Source organism: Telopea speciosissima, chromosome 11, assembly GCF_018873765.1.
Source record: "Telopea speciosissima isolate NSW1024214 ecotype Mountain lineage chromosome 11, Tspe_v1, whole genome shotgun sequence".
NCBI lineage: Eukaryota > Viridiplantae > Streptophyta > Magnoliopsida > Proteales > Proteaceae > Telopea > Telopea speciosissima.
Genome location: NC_057926.1, coordinates 16,417,888 through 16,444,311, shown reverse-complemented (window position 1 = coordinate 16,444,311; position 26,424 = coordinate 16,417,888).

The following is a 26,424-nucleotide window of genomic DNA, read 5'->3' as shown; positions in this document are numbered from 1 at the left end:
CCCTTCTTTGTTAAGTTCGTCATGGGCACCGAGATACGTGAGAAATTCTCAATAAATCGGCGGTAATATCTGGCCAAACCCAAGAAACTTCGGATCTCAGTGGCATTCTTCGGAGTCTCCCACTTGAGAACCGCCTTCACTTTGTCTGGGTCTACATTGATGCTATCTTTGGTGACAATGTGCCCCAAGAATCCAATTTGGTGAAGCCAAAATTCACACTTGCTGAACTTGGCATATAGCTGGTGTTCCCACAACCGCTACAACATGAAGGTAAGGTGGCGAGCATGCTCCTCTTCACTCTTGGAGTACACCAGAATGTCATTGATAAACACGATGATCAACTTGTCCAACACGTCATGGAACACTCTATTCATCATATCCATGAACACTGCCAGGGCGTTGGTTAACCCGAACGATAAGACTAGAAATTCATAATGTCTGTATCGAGTTCTAAACGCTGTTTTATGAATATCGCCACTCTTGATCTTCAACTGGTGGTATCCGGACCTAAGATCGATCTTGGAGAAAACTCTTGCTCCCTGTAGCTGATCAAATAGGTTGTCAATGCGTGGCAATGGGTATCGATTCTTAATTGTCAGTTTATTTAGTTCACGATAGTGGATACACAAACACATACTACCATCCTTCTTCTTCATGAATAGCATGGGTGCTCCCCAGCGAGATACGCTAGGTCGTATAAAACCCTTCTTTAGCAAGTCTTGTAGTTGGACTTGCAATTCTTTCAACTCAATAGGTGCCATTCGATACGGTGCCTTGGATACCGGTGCTACACCAGGAATCAAATCAATCGTGAATTCTATCTCGTGATCCGGCGGTAGCTGGGTTAGATCTTCTGGAAAAACATCAGGAAATTCTCTGACGATGTCAAGTTCCTCCAAAGGCTTTATCTTTTCCTCGATGTCTATCACAATGGCCAAAAAGCTTTGACATCCTTCATCCAGTAACTTTCGCGCTTGGAGGGTGGATAAGGTTATTCTTTTGGGCTTCCTCATTGGTTCACTTTGGTAGGTGAAAATCGACCCATCATCTAACTTGACTATTATCTTCTTCTCCACACACATGACGTTTGCCCCATAGGTGGATAGCCAATCTATGCCTAGTATTACGTCAAATTTCTTCATATCAAACTTTATCAGAGGTGCGGTTAGGTTCTTCCCACAAATTTCTACATAACAGGGGTCGTAAACTTCCTTCAGGCTCACGACACTACCCGTCGGTGTGCTGACTACTAAATTGTGCCCGATGTCCCTCGGTTGATCAGTCATCCTACTCGCAAAGGTAGTTGAAACGAAAGAGTGGGATGCGCCTGAGTCGAATAGTACTCGCGTGGGAATGGTTGAGACATTCAGGCTACCTAGGGTTTGTATAAAATTTAGGTTTCACATATCCATAGGTTATCCCCTAAATTTAGTAGTGTTTAGTGGACTTACCTGTCATTACATCGGGGTTCGCCTCTACTTCTTCATTAGTCAGCGCAAATACCTTTCCTCGTGTTCAATTGTCCCGTGGCTGAAAAGGTCTAGCATAGGACTAGTTTGGAGAGTAAGTTTGTATCCATGGTGCATGCATTCCCTGCCATATGTCCTGCTTTGTTGCACACGTAGCACTTGTTGGATGGAACGGTCGGTGATGAGGCTTGGCTCACTTGGCTTGTAGTTGGTCGGGCGGTGAGGCTGCCATTGTTGCTTGACTCGCGGTTGGTTGGGCAGGCCGATTATAAGTGGGGCGGAAAGGGTTATGACCCACATCTGGCCTACGATACGAAGTCGGATTGGGGCTCGAACTAGCTCCTCGGAAAACCTTGTTCGGCCAACCGAAATGCAGGTAGTTATTTGGCCTCTTGCCCAATCCGGGCGATGTTGTTGCTCTCTCTTTTTCTTTCTCCTTCAATCTATCTTCCATAGTCTTCGCCTTGTGAACCATCTGAGCATAATCCCGAATGTCCATAATGGACAGGATAGACCCGATCTTAGGTTTAAGTCCCTTCTCAAATTTCTTCGTCTTACTTACTTCCCCCTTCAAGTGTTCCGGAGCAAAATGGAACAGATCTTCTAACCATTGCTGATAGTCCAGTATTAACTTGGTTCCTTGCACAAGTGCAAAGAACTCAGCTTCCTTTCTGTCCCTAAAGCTCTCTGGGAAGTAGTTCTTGAAGAAAACCTCTTTGAATTGCTCCCAAGTAGGATTTGGATGAGTAGCTTCAAGATTTGGCTTGGTGGCCTTCCACTAGGCTTCAGCCTCATTCTGTAGCTGATAACCCGCACATATTAGCTTTTGCGCATCTGTACATTTAAGCACATCAAATGCCTTCTCTAAGGCGCTAATCCATTGTTCTGGCTGCATTGCCTCCTAGTTTAACTTGGAAAACACGGGTGGCTGGAGTTTCTTGAACCTCTCCATCACCTTGGCTGTAGAGTTTTTCGCTAGGTGTTGAGGTACAGGTGGTGAAAAAAGGTACTGGCCTGTTGGGTGGTGAAGGTGGTGCTGCACGCTCTTGCATCATGGCGCAACTTGTGTAGACATTTGGCCCAGCAGTTCCTGTTGTTGCTGCATGGTCCACATCATGGTGGTCATGAAGGCATTCACCTCACCAGCTGCTATACCTAGCTGAGGTGCCATAGCAGTGGCTTCAGCAGCCATTGGTACCCTTGGCGATGTAGCCGACACTTCAAAATTTTAAGCTTTGGTTCCGTCCGGTAGCTTAACTTTTGGGACAGTTCGAGGGCGTCTTCCTCGACGACCACCTTGGTTGGTTCTAGTGTTGACCATGTCTACTTTTCTAGAAAAAGCTACTTGTTCAATAATCCAACACTTCTTATCGAGGTCAAAAACAACTCCTATTTAACACATGTACATAACCTATTCCACAATTCCAGTGAAAATTATGTTGTCATCTCAGCAAGGTGTATTATTTGCTTAATGTTTGGTCCTTGTTATTTGTTTTATGCTCGAGGAGTGTTTTATGCTGTGATATGTTATGCATGATGTTATCTTGAATTTAATTTAAACAACAATTTCTTAATTATATACCTATGTCTAGCAGGCAAGTCTCTGCAACTTCCAACTAGTGATAAGAGCCTGCACGTAGAGATATCCTATATCACCTCTAACCTCGTCAGCTAGAGATAGGTAAAAGGCTCGACCCTCGGGTCCACTAGTATCTGCAAGTGCTAGGTAAACAACCAACTGGTTCTCAGCACGGGTCTGTTTCTCTCGTATTCGAATCAGTCTCTTCCTCAGTTGTCTAATATATAGCATGTTGCTGGGGTCTCCAAGCCCGAACAATGCAATAGGGTCCTGCCATGAAGAAGTTCTAAGTATCAGGCCACTATGGTCACTTAATTTCAAAATTAAGTATAGCACTATAAGGAAATTAAGTAGCATGAGTAGGAAAATAACAGGTCAGCTCGAGGTTGCACATGGTGTCTCAGTACCTACGAGGTTCAAATCCCACTCGGCAGCCTATTAGATTCCATTCCTGGTTGAACTAGGCTATGGGTGTGGTAGGGTCTACGCTCCCTAGGACTACACAATTCAACATACCTATATACCTATGTTCAAGTTTACACAGCATCATTCAACCACGGTTCGTTCACACATGTATACAAGCACATAATATTAAAAGTACACATTATTATTATTTATATATATATATATTTATTTATTTTTTTTTTAGTCATTTAAATAAAAAGAGAATTTTATTCCCCATACATCTTATTTCTTACTTTGATAGTTTACCCTTATGTAATACTCCTATTTGTGCTTTGTTTAGCCAATAATGTGTATTATTATTTAATTATTTATATTGTTATATATTATTATTTTTATTCAAATATTTATTTAAATGATGTTTTTGTGTTCATTATGCTGTTTTTGGGTGAAGTTTACAAGTCCATGAACATTTACATTAATATTGCTGAAAAATCATTCACTAGGCGATTCTCTAGGCGTTAGGCCACATCGCCCAGAGAATCAGGGCCCAGCCTATTTCAGTCTGAGAAGGGTCATTTTCATTTCATTTTCACTCCTTAGCCTTCTAAACTCCTAGGGCAGAGGTCCAAGGGCTATTTTGACATCTTCCTCACCTAATCCACATGTTAGCACGAGTCTCCTACACACCCACGCCAATCTAGGGTAAGTTCTTCATATTTCTTTCCTATTTTGGATTGTTGTCCACAGATTTATCTCCTTTGGTTTGAAATTTCAAAATTTTAGTGCCCTAATTTGTTTTTACTCTTTTCTTCTTGCAGCACCATGTCTACAAGACATAGTACGACAAGAAAAATAGTGGCACACAAGAGGCTGCGGTCAGACTCCGCACCTTCTTCATCCTCTTCTGTGCCACCAGCCTCACCAAGAGAGGATTCTTCTTCTAAAGAACCAGACTTCGACCGATTCTGGTTTTCTAGGTTTGAGCATTCTAGGGATTGGACCAAGTTCAAGTCTAAAAGTATAGTGAACGGGAGGATGGTGCAGGTGGATGACTTCCACCAGTATGGTTTATATGCTAGGTTCAATGCCCTATGCTGGGCATCCATGTTGTCGCCCACAGAGCCATGCTACCCGAACCTGGTTCGGTATTTCTATTGCAACCTTGTGCCATTTGGGGCACAAGAATTTGGTCTAGAGAGTAAAGTGAAGGGGGTGGACATCAGACTTACCACTGCCATCTTGGTAGAGATCCTAGGGCTGCCTAGCACGGGCGAGAGATGCTATTACAAGCCCAGGATAGACATTTCTGACATGTTTTCCACGGAGACTAGGAGGATGGTCTTCAAGGCATTGACTGGTTCAGAGGGGGTCCCAAAGTCTAAGGCTGACTACAAGCCTAGGGCCAAGATTATTAGTAGATGCATCTCCTACAACATCTACCCGAAGGGCGGTAACCGGGGTTGTATCTCGATGCTCAGGGCTTACATTACCTACTGTTTATTGGGAGCTTGTAGGGGGGGTCCAATGATCGACCTCCCATATCTACTGATGCAGGCTATGCTTTACCATGCATAGAATCCTTCTGATGGGAACTTACCTTATGGGAAGTTCCTAACTTTAGTGTTTTGGTATTTTGATGTTCCCTTGGCTGGAGAGTACATGGATAGGGACAGGTCTAGACCTATTAGTAAGACCTCGATCCTGAAGATGAAAGTGCAGGGAGAGCCTGAGAGTGATCCAGAGGATGGAGATGAGATGGAGCAAGGACAGGAGTAGGAGCAGGAGGAACAGGGTGATATAGAGGGGATTGGAGCACAGTTTACTAATTTACCCTCTTATGTGTCGACTGGTGCTACTAGTTCTCAGGTTCCGAAGTCTTACAGATGGTCTGATATGATGGCACAGTTTTAGGGCCTCTGCACCCAGCTTACAGAGATGTCTATGAGGATGGATCAGGGCTTCACGTCCCTGGAGGGGAGAGTAGGTTCCATGGAGCGGCGCTTGGATTTTTGGGACTCTTACTATTGCGTCGACTCCTGACAGACTCAGCCTCTGCCGAGCGACATTCCTCTTCAGGAGTAGCTTTCCAGCTCGAGTTTCTTATATTTAGCCTGACTTGTCTTGATGTAGTTCTGACTTTCTTTTTTTTTTTCATGGTTTATGTAGTAGTTTTTTTTTTTGTTAGCTGATGTATTTGGAAGTAGTACTTCCAATTGAACTTATGTAGTGGCTTTGGCCACAGTTAACTTTTTATTAATGTACATATGTGTTCTGTCTTTTATTTATATTTACCCCCTGTAGCTTTTAATTATTACATGTTTTATTATCTTGCAAATTTATTATTTCTATTCCGCCATCTATGAATGTAGAAAGAGCTTCACGCTCTGATACCAAGCTCTGTCACACCCCAAACCACCCCCTGGGAGGATTAGGTAGGTGACCCAAATTGTATGTCAGCAATCCGCCAAATCCCACGAATCTAGAAGCAGTTAATCCATTCACAGACACACATCCATCGTGATACAATAAGTACAACTCAAAGTGCTGCAGAAGACTATATTTACATTAAAAGATAAAGGAAATGTAGCAGTACAAGAAATGATGTTATATACATAAATAAGTCGAATCATTCCCTCTCTCACTCCCACAAACAGAACAGTAAAAGCTTCCATATACATCAACTGAAACAAAAAGAAAATATACAAAGGGCGAGGTAACTCAAGCCCCAAAAAGAAAGAAGAGAAACTAAAGCAAAAATGGGGTTAAGCTCCTGTCAAAGACAAAAAGGAGTCCCCAAAACAAAAAGCATCATCCGTAACACCCTTCACGGGTCATCTTCAGTAACCACTGAGAATGCTCGCATCAACAGTATTACCTCCATCGGGGTCCATACCAATATCATCATAACCACCATAGCTCTCCTCCGGGTAATAAGCCTCCCCGCCACAGTGATATCGACCTACAGAATCACCTAATAGAAAAACATGTATAACAGAGTGTGAGCCCCACTGAGCCCGTGAATGAAACATATCATCATGCATGCATGCATATGCAATCACAATCATATGGATCCTACAGGAAGTGCAGTCCAATTATTTATTAGCCACCTAACATCACAACTAAGGCAGGTTAGTGCTACTACAATCCCCAATACATGTATCCTTGGTGCGGGCTTTTAACCCCTTCCCGCGATACACCCATTAAGTTGTCGGAGAGGACCAGTCAGCTCCTGCATTCATTCACCAAGGTCAGCCCGACTAGCCCTCTGTGATTAACCTGTGAGGCATCCATCCCTTTTTCTCTTTTCTTTTCTTTTCTGGCTTATAACCCGGCATATAGCCCATAATCACATTTCTTTTCTTTTCATTTCATTTCATTTCTTTTCTTTTTCTCATATATATGGTCACTCCCACAGGCATCCAACACCTTAACCCCTGTTGGCAAGGGTGTATAGCACGGATGATGAAACTCTAACCCCATGTCTATATGGCATCGTATGAGTCGGACGGTGTCAACTGTATCCCATTCTACGGGCTACCAGTGGCCTCATTTCCAAGTCGACTACGGCATCTAATCTAGCATTCACAATCAACATAGAATATTCAACCATAATTTCCAGCAGTCAACACAGTGTTGTATTGAATTTTTAAGATTCATGAATTAAATATGTATCACAGCATTATTATTATAAAAATTAAATTCAGCATATCATTTATGTTACATCTATATACGCGATGACATTCCACTCACCTTGGTCTGGTCCTACAGGTTTTGTTGCTGGTTCAGTTTCGGCTGGTGTCTCGCAGTGCACCTAGAGCGCCGGATCAAACCCTAAAGTAATAAATCAAAAATGTATTATTTTATTAATCAAACTATTCTGGAGGTCCTACTACTAATCTAGGCTCACTGGTCTGACTCAGTACTTAGTCTGGCATCACTTGGAATTCTCTGGGTCTTGCACTGGGCTTTGGGTCCATGTCTCGGTGCATCATCCGGAGATGTGGTTCAGGTTCAAGTCTGGTATTTTACTAGTGTAATACGTAGTACATGGTCCCGACAGTCTCAAAATTTAGTCCTTAGGTCAGCAGTGTAGATGGACCATCTCTGGCAGGGTTGCCAGGCCCTGTGGGGCCCACTTGGGTACCCAAGGTGTAATTAATAGTGGACAGATGTGAGGAGGGGTATTTGGTCATTTACCACCTCCTTACACTATTCATGGTCCATAGGTGGAAGCCCCCAAAGTCTAGACAGCAAATCAGCCCTTTTCCATTCTCTGGGTGATTCACTAGATGATGTGTGCATCGCCCAGTGCATCACCTAGAGCCTGTTTGAAACGTGAATAGGCTCCAAAATTGGAATTTTGCCCCATGGACAGTGCCTAGGATGACCCATCTTGCATGTAGGGTTGTTGTGGACCCCATGAGGAGTGGTTTTAAGTGGTCCACATGGATCATAACCTGGGCCCACCATTTGGCAGCCAGGAGCTGTCCAGTCAGCACAGAGAACAGTTGTCCAGCTATGTCACAGCTCAAGGCCATGCTTTGGGCTGTATGTAAGGACAGATTTACGTGTAGGAACATAGCAGTAGGCTATCCCTACCAAGATCTAGGCAAGAACTAGCTTGCATGTACAGATCCAAGCCCAGACTGCCTGTTCTGGGTGCAATAAGGCAGTGTAGTCTGGCACATAGATTGGTCTCAGTCTCAGGTAAGTAACAACAGTAAAATATCATGAAAAGCTCAGATCTTTCATGCAATTGGTTTGCATGTCAGATCTGAGGCAGTGTAAGGCAGCCCCCAGGTGTTCTGGGCTGTCCTTGACCAGATTCACATCCAAAACACAGAGATCCAAATGAGAGAGTAGTAAACAGCAGAGCAGCATATATGGGCACGATTTTTATACTTGAATTTGGTCTTGGTATGCTGCTGGAGCTGAATCTGGAGGCAAGGTATGCTTCCCTCTTCCTTCCCTTTTTCTCCTTCCTTTCTTCTTCCTTTCCTTCTGTATGGGTGGTCCCCACATTTTTGTTGTTTAAATTAATCAATTTTACCACTCTGGGCGATTCATTGGGTGATAGGTGCATCGCCCAGTGCATCACCCAGAGATTACAGCAATGCTGTAACTCACTGTGCTTGCATAAGGGCTTGGCCCAGGGCGTAGGCCTTACACCTACACCCCACCCAGGGTTAAATACACATCTTTCCAGGTGTGGGCCCCACATTTATGGAGAGGAGAGAGAATACCTAGAGTCCAAGCTGTACATTATGCAGTGTGCAGTACATTGGCATGGAGCTGCAATCTACCTCCTGGCAGGTCTGTAGGAGGCCATTCCCATAGCATTAGCTACTGGTGTGATGCTCCACAGAGTGCTTGGATGATTGGCCAGGGTTTCCTGTTCTTCATTCAAATTCCCAGCCAGTCAGGGGCAGGTTTGACACTCGATCTTAGTATGTTAGAGCTAGTTCGAGTCCTGACCTTAATCAAGTTAATTGTGGGTTGGTAGTCAATAAATTTGATGTTGGCCTGGGTAGGTCATGGGTAGGTTAATTGGCAGGGCCTACTTCGAAGAGATGACTCAGACCGAGACTAGTAAGGGATTGTTTAGTTCTCGAAAGAGGACTAATATGGACTTTCTTTCTGATGGGTTGATTGAGTTGTAGATTTATGAGGTTGTAAAATGTAACGCCCCAAAACCCACCCTAGGAGTATGGGTCATCATGATAACCAAGATCGAAATACGGGTTATGATCGTGAGCAATGATAAACCACCAATCATTTCAAAAGATCATCTCTCATCATCAAGCCTTAGGATAAATACAGGGGAAGTCTTAATTAATAATAAATCTCATTAGGATCTAAAAATCTTTGGTTCAGTGTGCTGGTGGCACCACAAAGTAAAGATAAAAGTAACTACCAAGTCTCTATTACAACCTTTGAAAATTCAAAGCTAAAAATTAGTATCATCTTAAAACTCCAAATACTGTAAAATTTCAATCTATGCAAACTAAAATAAATGAAATCATCAATACTAAATCAAAGTCTTCAAAGATCCTCTTCAACTAGTTCAATGTAATTCTTTTCAGCAGTATCACCATCATCCTCAACATTCACCAAATACTCATTGCATTGGCATGGCTCCTGCTCAATAACATCATCTGAAAAATACTATGGGGTAAGCCCGGGGAAAACTTAGTTAATGAGGGGAATACTATCCACATAATAGCGATAAAACACATGCTTTTTAAGATAAAAAAAAAGGTATTTCAAATCATGCAATTTATCATAAAATAGAATTTAAATCATACCTTTAAAACATCAAAAGTCTATGTAACACAATCCATATTCCATAGTTAATTTTCTCACTCATAAGAGTCTGAAAGTGGTACTACTATCTCATATAATATATCAAATCAAACACTGGGAAGGAACTCAGGCTCTTGGTTCACAGAACCGGATTCCATGTTCCTATGGTGGGGAAAACATGTTCTTTAACGTATGCACTTGCCTCACCCCCCGGTTCACATACCCACAAAAATGGAAATGTGAGCGTCAAGCTCTTGGTTCCCGAAACCAGAACAAAGTCCTTAACGTCACGCTCTTGCCTCACTCCTATGCTCAACATTCCTTCCCAACAACACAACCCCTTGTTGGAAGGGTCGCAGTCTGTAGGTGCAGCGGATGGAGGGTCGCTGGCGTGCACCCAGGGGGAAAGAAAGAAAATGGAAAATGGGAGTCGCCACCTAGATTTAGGGTCTAGGACCCATGAATGGTGCCCCTCCTTCGCAGAAGGGGCGCTAATTTAACTCCAATGACTCAATGGATGGTCTGCCCCAGATCTCTGGGTAAGTGTCAAGTTACGGGCTGGGAAGGTGTTAGGCACCCAGCAACCGCCCGGCCGTCGGCCGGTCTTTCTAGACCAAACTCTGTTGTGTACTGTTGTTTTATACATATTATGTACCTAATTAAACTATTTTTTTTTTGAAGATTTTTTATTATCTTAATTGAAATTTATGAACCTAGTTAGGCTAATTAAGATTAATGTTTTAATCCTGATTATTATCATTAGGCTAGATGGTTATGTACATTATGCATCATAGTTAAGCTAATTAATGGATTTTACCTAAATTAGAAAGCCTAACTCTATGGTCTAAAACATGGTTGACTGTAAAAAAGAAAACCAAGTCTAATTATATCATGGAGAAGGACAATTATATTGATAAGCAAAACAGCTTATAGGCCAAAATAATCAAAATTACGAAAATGCCACTAAAGGGCCAAAATATGTACAAAGGCATGAAATCATATTTAAATGCTGTAAATAAGCAAAACATGATTAAATAACATTAACATCATGCATTTGGATCATCAAGAGCACATGAAATGGCAAGGAAATGTGGGGTGGTAAAAATTACCAAAATGCCCCTGTTATGGCAAACATGTAGAAAATGTATGATAATTCATGAAAATGCTGACTTATGCTTAAAACATGTTTATTAAATGTTAAAACATGCGGCAAAAGTAACAGGAGCCTTTTCGGGGTCCTAAGCAAGGTTTGGTCACAAAATGACCAAAATGCCCCTGAGGGCAAAATGGCAAAAGTGTCAAAAGACACTTAGAATCATTGTAGGCATCGAAAGTGATGTTAAACATCCTAAAATGACTGAACACACCAAATGATATTTCCAGAATGATAGTCTGGGCCCGCATTTGGTAAATTACCAAAATGCCCCTAGAGGGCGCAAATGACTTTGTATGCATCTCTATCAAGCACGATGGTCACGTATGCATATGAAAACATCCTAAACCATTCTAAAACAGCATGTCATGCATAAACACATTTTTTCCTATTTTTCCAGAATTTTTCATTATAATTAGAAAAATGACATTTATACCCCTAAATGAGGTGGGAAATGTATAAAAACTATCAAACATGCATGTCAGTGGATAATGATTCCATAAAATCAAGCATGATGAAATATGCATTTCATAATTTTTTTGTGAATTTTAATGCATTTATATTATTTTTAATATTTTCTGAAATGCTAAAAAAGAAGGGAAAACAAAGAAAAATACAAAATCCCCATCATAGATCCGAATTGGATCAAACCAGAGCCCATTCCCACTAATCAAAACATGATCTTTAACATGGTCAAACACTTTTGTCCAAATACCCACCCACATGTTCAGATTTTACATAATCCGAAATCCTTTACAGGGGCAAAATGTCACAAAAAAATGATTTGGAGCTTGAGAAAATTAATGAATGTCAAACATAGTGACAAGCATCATCCCTGAAAATTTCATATTTTTATCGCTCTTGAATTATTTTTAATATTTTTATAACTGAAAAACAACCTTTGTTGTAAAGAAAATAAAAATAGATACTTAGAAATAATTAAAAAATATGGAAAAATACCCTTGAAGCGTGGAAGTGCCTGGGCTCAGCTTGAGTAACCTTTTTTTGGCCGTAAGTATCGCCGGAAACCTCCAAAAGCCGCTCCAAGTGTGGTTGCTCCGAATGGCAAGAGTGGTGAAGAAGGGGTATTTACGGAATTTTATATCAGTAATGGAGCATAACCTATCGATAAGAAAACCATGGATGGAAATAGGGGATCAAGGACTACGTGAAGGTAATTTTTCACTAATTTTCCTCCGTCCCTAGACCCTCCAAATGGCCTCCTATTTATAGGAGAAAATCTGTTCGAGGAAAGGTCTCAAAGACCCTTGGGGCCTTAATGGCTGGGGATAAGGTGAGTGATGGGCTGGCTAGGCTTGCGTGTGCTCAGGCCTGCTGGGCAGCCTAGGCCGGTGCAGCCTTACCCTGGCTCAGGCAAGTGGGCATGGGGCCATGTGTGGCTCAGCCTAAATGGTGGGGGCTTGTCCCCTGCCGACAGTCCAGCTGGGCCGGGTCAGACTGGGTTGACTCGGTTCGGGTCAACTCAGTTTGACCCACCTTTTTTTATTTTATTTATTTTTTAATAACCATTTAAAGATTCTATTTTAAAGGTCCACGTTCAAATGCTAATATCTCCCAATCCATGTGGCCGATTTTGACGCGCCACATATTGCCGCGAAGGTCTCAACCCGAACTTTCCATCCGTGTGGCAGATATGGCTAGATTTTGCCTAAAAATGGCATGGATATCGAGGAAAGCACATAAATGGTGTTTCACACCGATCAAGGTCCAAATGATACCAAAATTACATGAAATTTTACGTGTAAGCATAATATGACCAAATAAAGTTATCCAAATGATTTTAGGTCACATCGGGTGGCTCGGGTACCAAGAACCATACCAGGGGCAAAACAGTCATTTTCACAAAAGTTACCCCATTTGGCCGAAACTTTACGTGAAAACTTAATATGACCAAATAAGGTCATCCAAAGTATTTCGGACTAAATCGGGTGGTCCAGATACCGAGAACCGTGCCAGGGGCAAAACGGTCATTTTCATGAAAGGTGTTGGATTTGGGTGAAACTTCAAATGTGAACTTAAAATGGTTAAATACGACTATGTTGAGGGTTTAGGCTCTATTTGGGATAGTTTGGTTACAAAAAGTGGGGTAGGGGTAATTTGGTAATTCTTGCCATTCAGTCACCACACGAGTTACGTCCTTAACCATCATTGCCAAGACATACTTTCAAGGTGTCAAAATGTGGTGTCTACATAGTCCAACAACAATATTCCGTCCATAGTTCATAAAATCATAAAACCATAGCTCTCATCATACTTTAAATATCATGCTTAAATCACCATGCTTTGATGATAGAAAATCAAATCATAAAGTACAATCATTCATGCATTGTCTCAAGTTAAAACATGTTTAGAAACATCATGCATACCATTCAAATAATAATTTTCTCCTAAAACAGTAAATCATGAAGATTTATAGAAAATAATATATAAAGGAATTGTGTAGTCTTACTCACCTTGATGACGCGTAAATTAACGATCTCGTCAACGCCAATATAATTCAATGCTCACCTCGATTCCCCGATGATCCTCCCCAAACAAGTCACGTTTCTTAAACATGTGTATATAGGTATTCAACATCAATATTACTCTTTATTTAACCTTATCTTATAACACATATATCTATTAAGCCAATAATGTGATATGGAAAGATTAATTTGAATTTGAATAGTTGGATATGTTTCTATTGATATGAGTAGAGATATATATACACAAAGATACAAGGGTCAATCACCCAAAGTTAGTGATTAACTGACTAAATTAGCTCCTAAGATTAGATAAAGAATCAATTATCCTAGTCAGCCAATTATCCTAGTCATTATGAAAACTCATATGGTAAGACTCCCCCTCAAGTTGGAGCGTGAAGGTCACAAATGCCCAACTTGGAACTGAGTTGATGGAATTATTCGCTGCCAAGTGACATAGTGAACAGATCGGCCGGCTGATCAGTGGTCAAGATCTTTATCGGTGGAGTAGACCTTGCAACAATTTTTCACGGACAACATGGCAATCTATCTTGATGTGCTTTGTTCGTTCGTGGAAAATTGGGTTTGATGCTATATGTATGGCAACCTGATTATCACAGAATAGTGGGACTGGGGTTAGTAGCTGTATGCCCAGATCTCTGAAGAGATAGGATAACCAAGTGATTTCACATGTAGCCACTGCCATAGCCCTGTATTCGGCCTCAGCTGATGAGCGTGATATAGTGGCTTGTTTCTTCGTCTTCCATGAGATTGGATTGGAGCTAAGAAGAATGCAGTAACCTGTCATGGAATGCCGTGTGCTTGAATAGGTGGCCCAATCAGAGTCACAGTAACCACGGAGTTGTAATGGTGATGTAGCAGAATAGGTAATGCCCTTCCCTGGTGTGTCCTTCAAGAACCGAAGTAGCCTGTGTGCAGCATCCATATGAGGCTGACGTGGCTGATGCATGAATTGGCTTAGAATGTTGACCGTATGCGTGATGTCAAGGCGGGTAACTGTGAGATATATCAGTCGGTCAATCAGATGACGATACAATGATGGATCGGATAGTAAATCTCCCGTTGTATCCGTTAAGTGAAAATTTTGCTCCATTGGTGTCATGGCCGGTCTAGTACCAGTGAGCTCAAAATCACTAAGGATATCCAAGACATACTTTCACTGTGAGAGATATATCCCCTTAGGTGAGCGGGCTACTTCAATGCCCAAGAAGTATTTTAAAGGGCCAAGGTCTTTGATCCGAAAGTTTTGAAATAGGAATGCTTTCACTTCATCGATCAAAGATACCTCAGTGCCGATGATGATGATATCATCCACATAGAGCACTATATATACCATTGAATCCTGCCGCCAGAGAACAAATAGAGAGTGATCGGCCTGAGATTGGAGAAAGCCAAATTGTAGCAGGGCACTTGAAAATTTCAAAAACCATTGACGTGAGGCTTGTTTCAAACCATATAAGGCCTTGTGAAGTTTGCAAACATGGTTCTCCCCCTTTCATCCATAACCAGGTGGTGGTGTCATATAGACATCTTCATTTAAATCACCATGCAAGAATGCATTATGCACGTCCATTTGATGTAGTGACCATCCTTGTATGGCAGCTAGTGCAATTAGAGTGCATACTATAACAAGTTTTGCCACAGGGGCAATGTGTCATGATAGTCAATGCCTTCCACCTGATTATAGCCTTTTGCTACAAGACGAGCCTTGTACCGCTCGATTGAGCCATCGAAATGGCATTTAATCTTGAACACCCATTTGGATCCAATTGGTTTTTTTCCATGTGGTAAAGGAACAAGTGACCATGTATTGTTTTCTGCTAAGGCACCAATTTCTGCTTGCATAGCATCTCTCCACTGTTGGAATTTCATTGCCTCAGCAAAAGTTGCAGGCTCGGTATTGCTAGCCAAAGATGTTAGGAAACCCAAATCATTGGAAGAAAAATGATTATATTGTAAAAAATGATGGAGTGGGTGAAAAATACCTTGGGCCATCGCCGAAGAGGGAAATTGAGATTGGGAAAATGAGCATTGGTAATCTTGAAGATACTTGGGTGGTCCGCGAGTACGTGTAGAACGTTTAGGTTGAGGAACCAAAATTTCTTCTGCAATTGGTGGAGTAGGGATGTCCAAGGGTTCAATGGTGGGTGTAGGGGCTGCCGGGGTAGGTGATGGAGGAACGGCTTCGAATAGTATTTCAAAATCATCTTTGGTTTGGGCTGGTAACAAGGGGCGACCAAAAGCTTGGGAGTTGTCCTTAAATGTTTGGAAGGGGAAAATATTTTCATGAAAAACTACATCCCTGGATACCAAAATTTTGCCACTTTCTAAGTCATAAATCCGGTACCATTTTTGTCCATAGGGTTAACCAAGGAAAACACCCGGAGAGGCTCTTTTGTCAAATTTGTGTTGGATGTTGGTATTCCTAGCAAAGCAAAGGCATCCAAAAACACGCAAGTGTGAAAAAGTTGGAGATTTTCCATATAGCATTTCAAATGGTGTCTTTCCATGTAACACAGGTGTAGGCAAACGGTTGATAAGGTGTGTGGCGGTGAGAACACAATCTCCCCAAAATTTTAATGGTAGGGTGGCTTGAAAACGCAGGGCGCGGGCCACATTCAAGAGGTGTCTGTTTGCATTCCACCACTCCATTTTGTTGAGGGGTGGAAACACAACTGAATTAATGGACAACTCCAAGCTTTTGTAAAAAATGGAAATTTTGAGTGTTAAAAAATTTGGTTCCTTGTTCAGATCTAATAACCTTGATTTAGACCCCAAATTGAGTATTTATCATAGCCAAAAAAGGATTGAAAGAGGTGGGGAACCTCATCCTTTGTTTGCATTAGATAAAGCCATGTGCTTCTTGTAAAGTCATCAACAATGGTTAGAAAGTATCTAGCACCAGATAAAGAGGGTGTTCGATAGGGTTCCCAAACATCAAGATGAATCATATCAAAAGAAGAATGTGTAGAAATAGTACTATGAGAAAATGATAAACGATGTTGTTTTGCCAAAGGGCAAATAGAACAAGAACAAATATTCTTAAAAGAAATAGTAGAGTCCAAAAGTTTTAATGAAGAAATAATAGAAGAACCCAGGTGGCCAAGGCGGCAATGCCAAAGAAGAGCAATCGGCAGAAGCAACAGATGGATTGGGGACGTCCAAGTAGTAAAGATTCCCATGTCGTTTACCCTTCGCAATAATCCTCTTCAATCGAGGGTCCTGAAAAAGACAGGAGGTATTAGTAAAAACAACTTCACAAGAGGCGGTGGAAGTGATTTTTGGAATGGATAACAAATTAAAACGAAAACTGGGAACATGTAGGACATTTTCTAGTGTCAAAGAGGATGATAAACAAATGTTTCCAGTATGCATAACAGGAGTTTGGTCACCATTAGGCAAAGTAATGGGAAGTGCATGGGTGGGTGTGGAAATATTAGAAAAATATGACAAATCACAAGATATGTGATCGGTTGCCTCGGAATCAATGATCCAAGGGGCCGAACCAAAAGCAGAAGCTAGACATAATTTACCTACAAGGTTTGCAAGAGGGTGGGGATTACCAATAGGGAGCAGAGCCAAAAGTTGAGAAATCTGATCAACAGTCAAGGTTGGAGCCGTGGCAGGGATCGGTCCTGATGCTGCTGCTGCAGATAAATGGGAACCACGTTGGAAGGTGGTGCCATGGTTGTTGGTGCCCTTGGAGGGTGGCTTAGGATTCCGACCATCAGGGAAGCTGTGTTTCTTGAAACATCGATTCTCGGAGTGGCCATCTTTGCCACAAAAATCGCAATTATAGTTCGGCTTAGGGCGTTGAGAGGTACCCTTGGACGAACTAGCAACCATGGCAACGTGTTCAATAGTTGTAGCAGGGACTGAATGGATCGATCGTTGGCGTTCTTCTTGCAGCAACAAAGAGTATGCTTTGGCAACAGTGGGTAGCGGATCCATTAAAAGTATTTGACTGTGGACAGCAACATAGGAGTCATTAAGACCCTGTAAAAAATCCATCAAACCATCGGACTCAAAGAGGCCAAGAACCGTGGCTGCAGTGCCACAAGTGCATGTTGCATAGATCGATAGGATGAGAGTTCATCATACAAGCTTTTCAATTTTGTGTAATAGGCTGAAACAGAGTCATGGCCTTGACTCAATGTAGAGATTGAACGACGAATTTCATATATCCGAGGAGCGTTCTTTTGGGAGAATCGATCATGTAGGTTCAGCCATGCATCCCTAGTAGAATCGATCCACAGAATGCTATGGGCAATGGTAGGAACAATGGAGTGGACAATCCACGAGCGGACCATACTGTTGTAACGAATCCAGTGAGGATGATCAGGATCAGTTGGCGCAAGCTTTAGCAGAGTCCCATCAAGAAACTGCAATTTTTTTTTGGCCTCAAGTGCCATGAGCATGGCTCTATGCCCTGTTGGAAAATTATCACCATCAAGGACCGGGGTTACAAGTGGAGTACCCGGCTGATCGGATGAATGAAGGTAGTATGGAGAGTGGACTAAAATCGTAGTGGAGAGTGGTGGAGCTTGAGTTGATTCGGCCATGGTGGTGAGAGGTGTGGAAGAAGGACAATGAAGATTGGGAATAGGGAGAAACCAAGATCATGGTTAGGCTGATACCATATTAATACCATATTAAGCCAATAATGTGATATGGAAAGATTAATTTGAATTTGAATAGTTGGATATGTTTTTATTGATATGAGTAGAGATATATATACACAAAGATACAAGGGTCAATCACCCAAAGTTAGTGATTAATTGACAAAATTAGCTCCTAAGATTAGATAAAGAATCAATTATCCTAGTTAGCCAATTATCCTAGTCATTATGAAAACTCATATGGTAAGCATATCCCTTCCCTCTTCATTTTATATTATACCATTAGATCTCAAAATTCTTCTGTAACACTGTTCTGTCCATAGCGAAAGAAAAATACAAAAAAAATACTTCTGGAACTTGAAAGTGAATTTTGTTGGTTTCCTTTGAAATACAACACACATATCTCAATACTATAAAAAAATTTCATCACAAAACACTCACCAAGTTAACTCTCCAATCACTTTAACATAGTGTTTTTGACTAAGACAGAATCTAAGTCATTAAATTGTAAAATTTATATCTTCCTTTTCCCGAATTCAATTAAGGTCAAACCAGTGAGCACAGTTATAAGACTCCTAATTGTTGTTACAGTAATATTGTCAGACCAAAATAAATTTTTTAAATATGTCTACTCTTATTGTCAAATTTGGGTATAGAAAACTGCCCTGGCAGCAACCTATCCTAGTACACGAATTATTTGACATATCAATTAAATTTTAAAGTTAATGAAATTTTTAGGAGATCATCTAAACTCATATATACATCCCCAATAAATTTTTCAGAACTTGAAACAACTTCTAAATGTGGTCAATAACATGAAAGATTTTGGATTACTCTTCTGTCCAACACAGAAAATATATTTCACATGCAAAAATCCTATTTATCTCTCATCACTTCCCAAATCCGAATTTGAATGTTGTGAAATCATGATCCAAATTATGAGGCTAAAATTATACTTATAAAATCATGATGTATTCATCCATGAGAAGTTCTTAATACAACCTTAAGCATTAACCTTAGTCTACCCCCATGTTGCATATCAAAATTTAATTGGAACATGGTGCAGTTCAACATACCTCTTTTGGAAGATTCAACTCCACTCCTACTCTTCTTGCTCTTTCATATTATTTCTTCAAGACAAATTCGTGGAACAAACTCGTAGTAGCAGCAACAAAGTTCTCCTCTTTTTCTCTTCTCAAACCTCCAAAGAATATGGAAGGATAAAACTCTAAGGAAGAAGATGTGGCAATATGATGAATCCATTTTCTTCTTCTTTACACGTTTTTTGTTTTTTTTTTTAAAGTAGGGAGAATCCTTCCCAATAAACTTCTCTTATCCCTCTCTTTCCCCCCACAATTTGGGTAGGATACAAACTCTAACTTCTTCTCTCTCTCTCTCTCTCTCTTTCTTTTTATTTCACACTTGCTACCCACGGGTTTCCTATTAATCTTCCAATCCCCTCTCATGCATGGAACCTTGCTATCCTATATTCTCTCCTCCTTATGAGTTCTTCCCCCATGGTTTTCTTTTTGTTTTGTTTTGTTATTTTTTTTTGGTAAATCAATTGGGCCCACCTATAAGCCCAAGGTTAAAAAATATAAAAATTACATTTTAATTGCTTCCATCTAGAATTGATCCTTAAACCCTTTTTAGTATTTATAAGATCCTAACCACTAGGCTAACCAACTTACATATTAATAGGCTTAGAAATAAATATATTTAAATAACAATTACATATAATCATGCACGGGGAAATAACTAATCAAGCATATGCTACAATAATAAAATACTAGTAAGGTATATACCTCTAGTGTGCTAATCAACCAAAAATTCCACCTTTCATTGGTCCACCACTGGTATAGATTCTGCACACAAGGTGAAAAGTCCAAATTACCCCTATATTTTGGGCACGGGTATTACATCCCTCCCCCTTATAAAAATTTTGTCCCCAAAATTTACATGCCTGGATCGGTGAAAAGTTGCAGATACTTGTACCATATATCATCTTCCGTTTCCCACAAAATCTCTTGAATATCATGATTCCTCCAAAAAATCGTTACAAATAAAATGATATGATTTCATAGGACTTGCTCATTACACTCCAAAATCCAAATAGATGTTTCCTAAAAATCTTAATCACACTGTCTGATTGTCCATATGTCTGTAGATATTGTACGCAGTTCTCCCATTTTTTTAACTATAAAGTGATATTGCCAACTTTATCTCTATTGACTAAACCCTTCTTCTATTATATTTCCTTTTTTTTTCCTTCTTAAAATTCTCATCATCCAAGGTTCTTTATGGTTGATCGAACTCCATCTCCTCTGCCAACTAGATCATATCAAAACCTGATGGAATTTCTTAAGCTAACTCAACACATGCTAACACTACTTACTAGCACAAACTATTATCAATAAGCTTACCTAGCCAAGACATTATGTCCATAATCCTAGCCTATATACAAAACAGAACTTCTGAATTCATCTTTAATCATACTAAATCTATTGACCAAATTAAATAATATCCAACGTAGTACATTTTAATAGACCAGAAATTAACTTGGTTCTTAGTTAAGGCATTGATCTGCTAAGCTGAACCAAAACCAATCTATTATTCTTGAACCACTCAAGTAACATACAAACCTGGCCAAATAAATCTATAAAATTTTTTAGATCATTATCTCCATATTTCTGGCTGATTATTTATTCAATCGTGACCTATATCAAAGTTTCAAAGTAGGTTTGGCTAAAATTGAACCACTCACACTTGAACTGGACTACCTAATAAGTTGAACCAGAATTGTCTTGGTCTACAACCATTTAACTTTTATCCATCTTGAACCACGCAAGCTTGAACCATAAAAATTCTTTTGTATGTACCATGCACAGTCATGTATCTCACAATCAAGCATACATGCACCTCAGATTGTAAATTAAATCGGTTTTAACTTTGCATGTACCACTAGTAGGGTTTTCAAAAAATTTCAGTGTATTACATCCTCCCCTCCTTAGAAAAATTTCGTCCTCGAAATTATATCTACTTCAAACTCGGAGGCTCACATAATTCTAGGGCTTAATTTATCCTTCTTACCAAACATCATACTTCTTCAACAAAATAATAAATACTATAATAATAGGATAATCAATTCATGCCAAGTATGACATCAAAATCCATCATTTCTAAAAAATCAAATTTGCAGTCAGATCTCTAATCTATTTGCACCAGTCAAGACTCATCAATAGTGTCTGTCACCAATGTCTTTCCAGATATTAAAGAAATATATATCACTTGCATTCCACAACTCAAATTCACAACAAAACGCTTGAAAGTTTCAACATAAATTCAAACATATGTGTAATGTCTCTATGTTCAAAAAAACTATGCCACCAGTTCTAAGTTCTAGTTCAACTAAAACTCATCTCCAATAATTCTCATGTGGTTTTATAGATCAAAGTTCAACCTCACACCACTGCTCTGATACCAAAGCTGTAACACCCCAAAACCCACAAAAATGGAAATGCGAGCATCAAGCTCTTGGCTCCCGGAACCGGAACAAAGTCCTTAACGTCACGCTTTTGCCTCACTCCTGTGCTCAACATTTCATCCCAACAACACAACCCCCTATTGGAAGGGTCGCAGTCCAACAACAATATTCCATCCATAGTTCATAAAATCATAAAACCATAGGTCTCCTCATACGTTAAATATCATGCTTAAATCACCATGCTTTAATGATGGGAAATCAAATCATAATGTAAAATCATTTATGCATTGTCTCAACTTAAAACATGTTTAGAAACATCATGCTTATCATTCAAATCATAATTTTCTCATAAAACAGTAAATCATGAAGATTTATATAAAATAATATATAAGGGAATTGTGTAGTCTCACTCACCTTAATGACGCCTAAATTAACGATCTCGTCAACGTTAATATAATTCAATGGCCACATCGATTCCCCGATGATCCTCCCCAAACAAGTCAAGTTTCTTAAATATGTGTGTATAGGTATTCAACATCAGTATTACTCTTTATTTAACCCTATCTTATCACACATATATCCCTTCCCTCTCCATTCTATATTATACCATTAGATCTCAAAATTCTGCTGTAACACTGTTCTGTCCATAGAGAAAGAAAAATACAAAAAAAATACTTCTGGAACTTGAAACTGAATTTTGTTGGTTTTGTTTGAAATACAACACATATATCTCAATACCATAAAAAAACTCTCATCACAAAACACTCACCAAGTTAAATCTCCAATCACTTTAACATAGTGTTTCTGACTGAGACAGAATCCAAGTCATTAAATTGTAAAATTTATATCTTCATTTTCCCAAATTCAATTAAGGTCAAACCAGTGAGCATAGTTATAAGACTCCTAAATGTTGTTACAGTAAAAATTTCATACCAAAATAATTTTTTTAAATATGTCTGCTCTCATTGTCAAATTTGGATATAGAAAACTGCCCTGGTAGCAACCTATCCTAGTACACAAATTATTTGACATATCAATTAAATTTTAAAGTTAATGAAATTTTTAGGAGATCATATAAACTCATATATGCATCCCCAATAAATTTTTTAGACCTTGAAACAACTTCTAAATATGATCAATAACATGAAAGATTTTGGATTACTATTCTGTCCAACACAAAAAATACCTTTCACATGCAAAAAGCCTATTTATCTCTCATCACTTCCCAAATCCGAATTTGAATGTTTTGAAATCATGATCCAAATTATGAGGCTACAATTATACTTATAAAATCATGATGTATTCATCCATGAGAAATTCTTAATACAACCTTAAGCATTAACCTTAGTCTACCCCCATATTGAATATCAAAATTTAATTGCAACATGGTGTAGTTCAACATACCTCTTTTGGAAGATTTAACTCCACTCCTACTCTTCTTGATCTTTTATATTATTTCTTCAAGACAAATCCGCAGAACAAACTCATAGTAGCAGTAACAAAGTGTTCCTCTTTCTCTCTTCTCAAACCTGCAAAGAATATGGAAGGATAAAACTCCAAGGAAGAAGATGTGGCAATATGATGAATCCCTTTTCTTCTTTTTTTTTTTTTTTTTTGGTTCTTCTCTACACTAACAACTTCTTCTTCTCTCTCTCTCTTTCTTTTTATTTCACACTTACTGCCTCCACGATTGTTCTCTTTGTTTCCTTCTTTCTCTCTAATTCTCTATTTTCTCTTCCCTACTCACCACAATCTCTTGTTCTCTTTGTTTCCTTCTTTCTCTTTAATTCTCTATTTTCTCTTCCCTACTCACCACAATCTCTTTTTTTTTCTCTTCCTAGATTCTAGGTTTCACTCTATCTTTCACGGTTGAGTTCTTCCCCCACGGTTTTCTTTTTCTTTTGTTTTATTTTTATTTTTTTTTAAATTAATTGGGCATACCTATAAGCCCAAGGTTAAAAAATAAAAAATTACATTTTAGTTGTTTCCATCTAGAATTGATCCTTAAACCTCTTTTATTATTTATAAGATCCTAACCACTAGGTTAACCAACTTACATATTAATCAGATTAAAAATAAATATATTTAAATAACAATTACATATAATCATGCACTGAAAAATAACTAATCAAACATATGCTACACTAATAAAATACTAGTAAGGTATATACCTTTAGTGTGCTAATCAACCAAAAATTCCACCATTCATTGGTCCACCACTGGTACAGATTTTGCACACAAGGTGAAAAGTCTAAATTACCCCTGTATTTTGGGCACGGGTATTACATGAAAGCTAAAACTAAAGGATGTAACAGAACCTTTTCCAACAACAGATATGAATGGGGTAATGGGTCACCAAATGCGTTCCCTCCGTGCTGGGAGTGAACAATAGGAGATTCCATCAATATTCCAAATCATTCTAAGGTTGGGTTAGGTAATGGGAGGATCCGAAGTGAAAGCATTTAGAATATGAACCCTATGTTAAGGACTAGATAAAGTTAAACCTTGTAACTTAAGGATGACCAGAGTGTAACACCAACCTGATCTGGAAGATTAAAGGAACCTTTTGTTCCTTGTGGCTTAACCTAGTGTTTGAGGCCCTATTTTTTTCCTTGGATATTTTAAGCATCGACTCTTAACCCAATTGAGCCTGGGTTACCGTGAACCACACCCCCTGTGGTGATGCAATTCTGTAAGGAAGAGAAATTGTAAGTCTTGACCTGTCGTGCTATGTAGGCACTGCCTCGCTTTGACCGGACCTCTAACTTAGTCCGTGTAGTGGTTGAGTAGGAGGTGTTGTTATTTAATGGTCCTCACCCATTGAAACCCTTAGACACATTAAATTTCGAGGGCAAAATTTTTATAAGGTTGGGGGAATATTACACCCGCACCCGAAATACACCCTAATACCCCGAGTCAAATTGGACTTTTACTGACGGGTGATACCACGATGCTAATGGTCAACACCTGTGACCTTGAACCCTAACAGTCCAGGGGGGAGGCTCAGACACAAGTAATTGTGTTCACATCTGGATGGGCGGTTGGACCTCACCATGGGTAAAACTGAACCCTAAATTGTATTATACATATCCCATTCGGAGTCTTGGAAGTATGGGTCAAAGCCCCGCAACTTTCCTTATGGTTCGGGCCTTTACATCAGCAACGAAGTCACGAACGGACTCACCGGACTGGTTCTATTCGTGGATCCGTCCGCACTGTTTCTTACCCTTTTGATGTATTTTTATATGGGACCCATGTCCCCTTGCTCCGGATACAGTAACTAGATCCTTGGACAAGATGGACTCCCATCCTTACCTTCCTAGAGGTTGTTGGGCCAAGAATGTGGGCCCACGAGACTTAACTTAATTAAATAATGGAATCTTGATTTAATTTGAGCCAAACCAGCCCTAGAACTAAAATGCCCTTATGGGGCCCTAGGCTAGGCCAAACATGCCCTAACTAGTTGGACCTAATAAAGTCTGTGACCTTAGCCAAATAGGCCTCAAGGCCCACTTAAACTTAAAGGGGTATACCTAGTCTTGGAGGCACCTAGACAAACAAGCCCTAGGGCCTCTTTTTATCTTTAAAAGAGAGGGCTCAGCCCAAGATTCTCCCATCTCTCCCCCTCCAAGCCAAACCGTGGAGGAGAAGAAGAAAGGATTAAGAAGAAGAAGTAAGGAAGAGGAATGGGAGGGGAAGGAAGAAGATGGAAGGGGAAGCCAGAGGGGTCTTGCTACCCTACTCTCTTCCCTCTTACTGTTCGGACAAGGATTGAAGAAAAGAAGAAAAAGGGGAGAAGGTGGATCTTCAAGGCTGGTTGGAGTTAGGGTTGGAGCTCCACTCACCAAGGTATGTTCTATCTCTTGGTACCTCCCTCTTCTCCATCTATTCTTGAGTTTGAGTAGGTTTATTGAGTTTGAGTTGACCTAGGGTTCCATTTGGGACTCAAGGTGGAGCTCAGCCCTTGAATGGGGCTCTATAAATGAAGACCAAGCTCTAATGTAGGCTACTATCAACCACATTGCAGCCATTGTTGCTGAATCCCTAGTTTTCAAACCCCAAACCCTATATTAGACCAAAATACGAGTTAGATCCTTGTGTGATCTTGGATCCATGAGGTAGGACTGGGTTCTAGTGACCATAGGGAGACCTATGATACCCCTCCATGACCCTGAGGGCCATGTGAACTCCAGGTTCCAAGATGGAGGAGAAAACCTTAAGAAATCTCGAAAAGAACCCCAACGGATGCACGAACAGATCCACCATCGTGGTTCCGTCCGTAAGATCGTCTAGTGTATTTTGGTACCTAGTTCGAGCGGAGCCAGGAACGGATTTACTCTGTTGCCTCCGTCTATGGTTCCATTCCCTCTCAGGAATGTCTCAAGGACTGAACGGATGTAGGGACGGATTTATGAAGAGGTTTTGTCTGTAGTTCCGTTCTCTCTCAAGTGTGTCTCAAGGTTTGAACGGATACAGGAACGGATTTAGGTGGAAGTTTCGTCTGTGGATCCGTCCCTCAAATTTTGACCTGTTGGCCTAAACGGAGTCAGGGACGGACTCACCCTATTGCTTTCGTCCGTGCTATCTTGTTTGAAACCCAACATTAACTTTGGGAGCATAACATGGGACCCTTCTACATATTTTTTAACACTTACTCTCGCGTTCTTAGGCTACCCAATTCGATGGAAAGAAGGTGCATTGGTGAGATTCATGTCAACCACGCCAGGTGATACCCGAGTTAGGTGAGTGGGTTTTGGGTGATTTGTTTGGGCTTGAATATCTATTAAATTCTCAATATCATGTCAATATATGAATTATAAGCATCTTGCGCATTTACATTATTTATCTTGATTATGAACTGGTATAAATGTAAGATGTTAATGGTTTTATTATTTTATCGGGTCACAG